Below are 7,590 nucleotides of genomic sequence, written 5' to 3'. Positions count from 1 at the left end.
GGTGTGCGAGGCGGGGCGGCTTTCCCTGCGCTGTGCATGCGGTATGCATATGGCTTGAGTGCTGTAAAAAGAGCGTAGCTTTGGTAGTGTGAGTTAACCCTATTTTGAAATAACTTGTTTTTGGCGAACATGCTCTATGCAGGCTGGGGTGCGGGCAGTTCACTCTGGTTTTGTTATGTTTGTATTATATTATTTGCAAGCTAAGGATAGACAAAAGGCCTTCCCAATGCTGCCAGTAACCTTGGAAGAAGTCTACTAGCTCCATGCTTTTATTATCATCTGACCGTTGTCATAAAAAACCGCCAAACAACTCACAAAACCCATCCAAAAGCAAACCAAGAAAATGCTATTCCTTTCAATGCCCCCGGATTGCTGTCAGCTGCAAGCAGTCATCAGTGCATTCAGTGCTTGTGCATGCAAGATTACTCAGCCGTGTTGGCAGGCAGAAGGTAGTGTGTCCTTATTGCAGTGGTGTGATTTTAAAAACCTCCCATCTCAACTGTTCCATAAACTTTTTCCTTCATCTGAATCTTTCTGCGGTTCAGCAGCCTCTTTTGTGCTTCTAGGGTGGACCAATGAGCTTTAAACTATTATACTTGTTTCTTGCTGTTCCAGAACACCTATTTTTTTCATCCTGAGATTATTTTTTCAACATTTTTATTGATCTGTAACAAGTCAGACATTTTATACGCTGTTTATGGCATGCATTGAAGAGACATTGGTTTGTCATCATTGATTGCTCTGGTTCTTAGTGAAATTTGGACCTTCTGCTGTTCAGAATATGAACTAAGTGCCATGAATCAGTGCAACGTCACGCTTCAGAACCATGAAAGCTGAAGGAAGGAAAGCACAATTGTAATGAATTCTATTATTTTGCCAAAGTTATTATAAGCTGTAAAGTCAAACACCTAGAGATTAAGAAACTCCATATTTAATTTGATTTTCCACATTAGATACTTGTACAAACACATCTTTTTAAGAAGGGCTGCCAATTTGCCACTTTTGCCACTTAGCAAATGGACTGCCAGATAAGATTTCTTCCTTTTCTCCTCATTCAGTGCAGATCCAGGTCTCATTTATTGCAACTTGTCACCAGTCAGGCCTCAGGCTACATATGATTTTAGCAATTTAATGGATCTCGAATCAGGATAAATTATTATAATTTTTTTTTTTTTTTAATGTGAGGAAAGAACCAATACCTAATTAGTGTCTGAAATTTTTGGTTCAAAGGTTACCAAGTTAATATCTGAAGGCTCTAAGAGTGCTGAGGAATGGTATGAATGCTTGTATTCATAATTTCATCCATGATACAGAGCAGGGAGTATGGTATAGTCTGCTGAATTCTCATGTTGTTTAAAAAGACACATCTTACGTCTCTATAAACTGAGTAGATGCATCAATGCATAAAGCAAAAAAAAAATCTTGTCATTCTTTTGCTTTTTAAGACAGACCAGGGTAGAACTCATTTTGGTTTGGGTGGTTCCTTGAGTGACTGTTCCAAGGTTTGCCTTTCAAGACAAATCCATTTCAAATCTTCCACACGAATCTTTCTGAATTAACTTTTTGTTGTTTTTGAGGTGGTTTTGTTTGGTTTGGTTTGGTTTGGTTTTTTGTTTGTTTGTTTGTTTGGGAGGCTTCACCTCCCATGGAATAGGAGGATGTTGAAAAATAGGATTTATACTTAATGAGAGCACTGTCCAAAGATCAGATGACCTTAGGCCAAGTTTTCCACTTCTGTACAACTCAGCCCTCCCACCCCCAAAACCAAACAAAACATTTGACTGCCAAATCAGAACACAACACACAAATCTATCTGTTGTGAAACTCATGGTTTCCTTGTCACGTATCACAGAGGTAAGGACTGGAAGACAGAGCTCTGTGAGATGGGCCAGCCAGTGGCTGGCTGTAGTTACAGCTCTTAATCTTTTTGTTTGTTTTGAGAGAGAGAAGCTGGCATTCATTGTGCTGTGAATTCATCTTAAGTGCCTGAATATTTTTTTGTTTTGTTTTCTTTGGAAATGTGATCCTTTAACAATCCTTGGTTTTTAGAGTCATCAGGAGGCTTGAATCTTCAAAGTTTTTGTATTTTTGAAATTGTTTCTTTTTTCTCATTAATCTAAGTAACATGATCTGTGTATACACTGAAATCAGCATCAACTGTGTGAAAAAGTAATCAGTGAATAATCGATATTTACAATGCTATCAGATACTCATATTCATAATAGTTTCATAATGATGCATTGCTTTGTGTTTTCTTAATGCAGTGTCCGAATAGTGTGTATCAAATAGGATATATTGCTGAAAGGAACTGCTGCAGTGTGGTATCAAAGATCTATTTTATTCAATGATCAAGGTGGTTTTTTATCTGCTTTTTTCTGATGAATATCTCTGGATTTTGTGTTTTAGCTCCAGTAATTGTGATGTACGCGGTCATACCTTGAGTACAGGTGTGAACCAGAGCTGACTGTACAACCCAGGGTGCAAAGAAGGAGGTTCAAAAACCTCTACATGCGGGCAAAAATAATTTCTCAACTAGCTGTAGTTACACTTTGAAGTGAAGTCTGCTTAAATGCAAAGGAACAATTTTCTTTTCCTTGAGAAGAAAGAAACAGGTTTAAAAATTTACAGAGTAATTAGATTTTCCAGTTCCCTTGACCTACATTTATTGCTGAGATTAGAAACTGCAGTGTTCAATAACTATGTTCTGGCAAGTTTTATGTGACTTTCTTTGCCACTCTTAGTTTATTATGGTTAATAAAAAAAGAAATATTTGCTTTGGAGGTACTTTTAGTTCTCTTCTTAATATTTGCTCTGGAGAGGAATGGATACCTAAGATTTTTTCCTCACCTCTTCAAATAGCACATCCAATTAATTACTTCATATTAGGGAAACCAATGTCTTTAGTTATTACTCTAGGTGATCATTTCCTCTGTCACATTTATAACATTTCTTTGTTATTCAACAGTTAAATCAGCTCAAAAAATCCCAAAGTTCAGGAGCAAACGGTGTCTTAAGAATGCATCCCTCTAGTGCTGCATAGCATGGGCTTTTGGAATGTAAGTCCTCATTCAGCTGCACCGTGGCCAGGTGAAAGGCTGCCTGTAGCTGCAGCCCAGTCATCATTTCAGCAGAAGCTGCAGTAACTGCACTGTTGAGGTTGGAAAGGTTAGCCTGACAACCAGACTGGTTAGCAGCTTGCCCAAACCTGAAAAAAAAACTTGAACATATTTGAATGTAAGAACATCTGGTTTACAGAAAATGTAAGGATTCATTGGGTTAGTTCTTATTTAAGTTGATTTATTCCACTAAGATACAATAGGAAGGAGCAGTGATTCTTCTGAGATTTTATATATTTGGCAGGGAAAAAGATTACTTTAGGTAAGTGAGTGAGAACAGTGCCAAGCTAGCTTCCCTGCAGACTTAAAATATTATCTTTTTAATGATTTAGCAGTTATGAAAATGCCAGCATTAGTCTTAAAATACTTTTAAGTGCCAAAAAATATGCAAAAGGCTTGCCAATTCATACATGCACTGTCTTCTGGTAAACACTGAACAGGAAGAACTTTGAAAAATGGAGCACTTACATATTTCTAAATCATGCTGCTACATAAAGAAGCTTTTATGAAGTAAGTCCTGCATTATCTTTTCCCTTAGAGCCAGATTGTCACCTGACTGTTGTAAGCTGCACTTTGAAGAGAATACACATACATGCTCACTGTTATAGGAGTTGTATTCACCATCCACAGGGCTCTCTAATTTTCAGGTGAATCTAGACTACTGCTACAATTTTTTTTTTCCCTTCGGTTTATTGTTGTTGAACAACATGTATGAACTATATGCAATTACACTATTACTGTCTGCCAGTCCAGCTTTATAATCTTGACTTTTATCAAAAAGTATAGTTAGCACTGCTTTGATGTCTGGTAAAAGTGACCCTGCCAGTAAAGATAGGGATTAGTATCAAATGCTTATGAATGGGAATGAATAATAGTCACTATTTAATTGAAAGGGGGAATCAATTAAATGCAATTATGTTAGTTTAAATGTAGACATCTGAGCATGTTTATTTTTTATATATTTGGAGAACTGCCTGGTTTTTGTGCTTTTTTTGTGTGCGTGTGTGTGTTCAGTGAATTGTGATTGGTTTGGATTTGCTTAAAATTGAACTTTTAGCAAAATAGAAGAAGTACTACTTTATGTAATTGTTTAATATATATTATTGGGCTTCTGTGATAGTTATATTGATCATACTCAACTTCATTCAAAGTACCTCAAGAAGATATTTTTAAACTAATACAAAATTCTTTTGTGTTTATCATAGAGACAATCTAAAATCTGAAGGATTTGCCCAAATTCCATAAAATAAGTAAGTAGAAATTAAGATCATTGTTAGATATTTCAGATTTTCTGTGAGATTATGTAATTTTAAATTTGGGGTTAAGCTCTTAAGGCCATAAAACTTTGTTAGTTATATCTCCTGTTGTTTAGTTTTATAGTCATAAATATTCCTCCCATGAAAGGTGCATTTCACAGTTGGGTCCTTAGTATTTTCTCCTCCTTGGTTATGAATTCATTGCCATAACTTACTAAATTCAAGTTTTGATTTAATTCTGGTAACAGACTACTTTTAATGCAAGTGGATGTAGTTTGGAGAGACTATATGACTTACTGGGCTTGTTCAATGATAAAGTTATGCCTTCCAGATTGCCATGAACTCCTGATATATGTGCAAAGAAAATGATGTCTGGCTCCATGAAGATAGCAATAGTTTAGATTTTTTGTTGATCCTCATTCAGTTTCCTGAATAAAACAGGGTAAAATAGGTTTTGAGGAGCTGGGCTTCTTGGAAAGATAGGACTTCATTTACTCAAAGCTGAGAAAACACCCAAGTAGTTTGGAGGTCTACCTGTGGTTAAGATGTTATCACTCCCAGAGCAGCAGCAAGCCTGTAATAAATAGCAGCTGCTCCAGTGTCCTAGTTTAATGCACTGAGGAAATTGGACCATGAACTGAGTTGCCAAGAGATGGACCCATGTTCTGTTTGGCTAAATCTGTGCAGTATGTTTTCTAGCAATGGGCTGGGGGAAAGAGTTTATAGTGGTCTTACATCAAAATCATGCAGCTCATTCTGGCAGAGCCTACTTATTAGAAGCCAGGCTGATAGTAAAAGGATAGCTGTATTATTATCAGGTGCATCAAGAAGGAAAGAATAGAATGTCATTTACGCAATCTTCTTTTCTAATCTAACAAAAGTCGTCTTGGCTAGACTTGGCACTCGAGTCTCATAGAACAGGTTATTTATTTATTATGTTTATTTTGTTATGTTTGTGTAGCCAGGTTACTGACTGTTTGACCCTGTCTATTTCTGATATGACGTTATATAAATCTAGCAGAAGAGTTTGTATGACAATGCACATATTTTTTGACTGTAGAAAAACATAGTAATTTGTGGCAGAAACACTGGGGGCTTGACCAAGCTATGTTTCATAAGGAAATGTGCTAAATAGCAGTGGAAGCTATTTTGTGTACCCGTGAGCTGAGATAATTACTAAAGGGTATGAGCAATGAGCAGTAAACACTTACTAAATTTTGCTCTTGTATCTGGTTGAATTTCAAAGGTAAATGGAAAAAGTGATTACTGCAAAGGTGTGGTGGCAGAGAAGGCAATAAAAAAAACCTCAGTGTTCCTCTCAGCTATTTTCATCTGAAGACTTAATTCCCAAATGCTGGTTTTTGACCCTTATACATTTTGGCAGGCTTGACATTTCTTGTTGGAAGCCACCTTTAAAAAACAGTAGATAAAAAAATCATAGAATCATTTAGGTTAAAAAATACTCCAAAATACTTATAGATCTGTACAACAGTATGGGTGGAGCAGATTTATAATAGGTAGCCCACAAATTTTTAATCATAGTTAGTCATTATCATCTTTATGACCCATTACAAGACTCTTAAGATTGATTGTGGGCTACTTGAAAACATCCAGACATGCAAGCTGGTCATTGCTCTGTTTATGCAGGAATATTTGATGACTGAATGTGTTGCTGGCTTTGAAGCCAAATTGCACTGGGGCCTGGTATTATCACTTTTATTTCGGTACTTTTGTTTCAGACTGTGGTTCAGCTACTGTTACTAAATATATGCAGCAGAGCTGGTTGCAATTTAAGAGTTGAACCTCCTGGTGTTAAGAGGCCAGCAGAAGGTAGCATTTAAGCTATGCCTCAGGCCTTTGCTGAGGTCAAAGGCACAGATGTGTGCCTGGTTTGTTTTTGCACACAGAAAATTGTGCAAGGACAGTCTGTGGGCAAATGGAAGATTTGCATATAAATGTACATGTTGGTAGCAGTATGAAATCACTATGAAGTCTCTGGATTTTAGTCTAGTGATTTCCATATGCTTTGGGTTCTCTTGCTCAACTTCTGAGCAGGTGAAATATGTTTTCTGTGTATGGCCACGATAAAATGGTATTGATATGGGGGATGGATTCAAACATAAATATGTTATTAGAGTTAGATAGATTCAAGTTCTCTTCTCCCTTAAAAATAAGTTTTACTGAAGAATTGTATTTATCTTGACAGATTGTATCCAGAAAGCTTCCCAGGACCTGTGAGATAGAATCTGTACTTGAGAAAGGTCATGAGAATGGTTGATGGTTGGAGCATTGAGACCCAGTAAACTCCAAATTAGGAAAAGCCAAGTAGGGAACTTCTAGTTGTTACTCTGACAAGTGCTCTGAGTGCTTTCCTTTATTGCACAGTCCACATTTAAATTATTATTTAAATTATTTAAATATTTGCATTTATTTAAAGTTAAATTATTTAAATTGCATATTTTGATAAGTATCTGTTGAAACTTGTTCTTTTTTGTAAATATTTGGGGTTTTTCCTCTCATACAGCTACTATGAGAGTGGTCCACCATTTCTGTGTAGGTAGTCTTGAGAAGCATTCACCAATGATAGTTTTTCGTAATAGTAATTTCAATTTCCCAAATTTTGGGAAGATAGAAGAAAAAATAAAGCACTTTTACAAAATATGCAGTTACACAGAATAAAATGAAGTTTTCCTTCTGGAGTTTCCCCAAGTTAGTATATCAGGCTGTAGTTACTACTTTATAGAAACTACTATTTGTTTCCTGTAGAAACTAAGTAAATGGTTACTTAACTTTGTCCTGAGAAACAATAAATGTGGGCAATTTCAAATCAAAGACTAGAGGTGTTTATTCTGTAATTCAACTTGCCATCGGGATGTGGGTTAACAGCTTCACATCCTTCAGTGTAATGAGGCTCAGATTTTACTATTGCCTAGGTAACAACTGTTAACATATTGATGGCAGTGGTATTTACTGTAGGTATGCTGTAAATTAATACCTTTTCTATTGTTACTGCTTGTCAAGTTGAACCACAGTAAGAAGTTGATCTGTCCATTGTTTTATTAAAGTTTCCTATTTTTTTGGTTTGGGATGAAATCCAGCTGTTTTGGATTCCTCCATAGAATAAAAATGTTTTCTGGTAATTAAGTGTTTCTCAGGGAGAAGAGAAAAGTTTTATCGTTTTAGGATTTATCTGGTCTGCATGTTGCTAGTATTGATAG

At 36.2% G+C, this 7,590-nt stretch overlaps 1 long non-coding RNA gene across 1 annotated transcript in view; it reads left to right on the top strand.

Annotated features, from left to right (window-relative positions):
• Positions 1-3,069: 3,069 nt before the first annotated feature.
• LOC106860994 (uncharacterized) overlaps positions 3,070-7,590 on the top strand; it is a 63,910-nt gene continuing 59,389 nt past the window's right edge. Inside the window, exons 1-3 of the long non-coding RNA XR_015803812.1 lie at positions 3,070-3,763; positions 4,322-4,366; positions 6,579-6,697. This is a non-coding gene — a long non-coding RNA (uncharacterized LOC106860994). The remainder of the gene's footprint in view (positions 3,764-4,321; positions 4,367-6,578; positions 6,698-7,590) is intronic.

Source organism: Sturnus vulgaris, chromosome 5 (assembly GCF_052056855.1).
Source record: "Sturnus vulgaris isolate bStuVul1 chromosome 5, bStuVul1.hap1, whole genome shotgun sequence".
In the NCBI taxonomy this organism is placed as follows: domain Eukaryota; kingdom Metazoa; phylum Chordata; class Aves; order Passeriformes; family Sturnidae; genus Sturnus; species Sturnus vulgaris.
The sequence above is the reverse complement of the archived record's forward strand: the minus strand, read 5'-3'. Positions and strand labels throughout refer to the sequence as shown.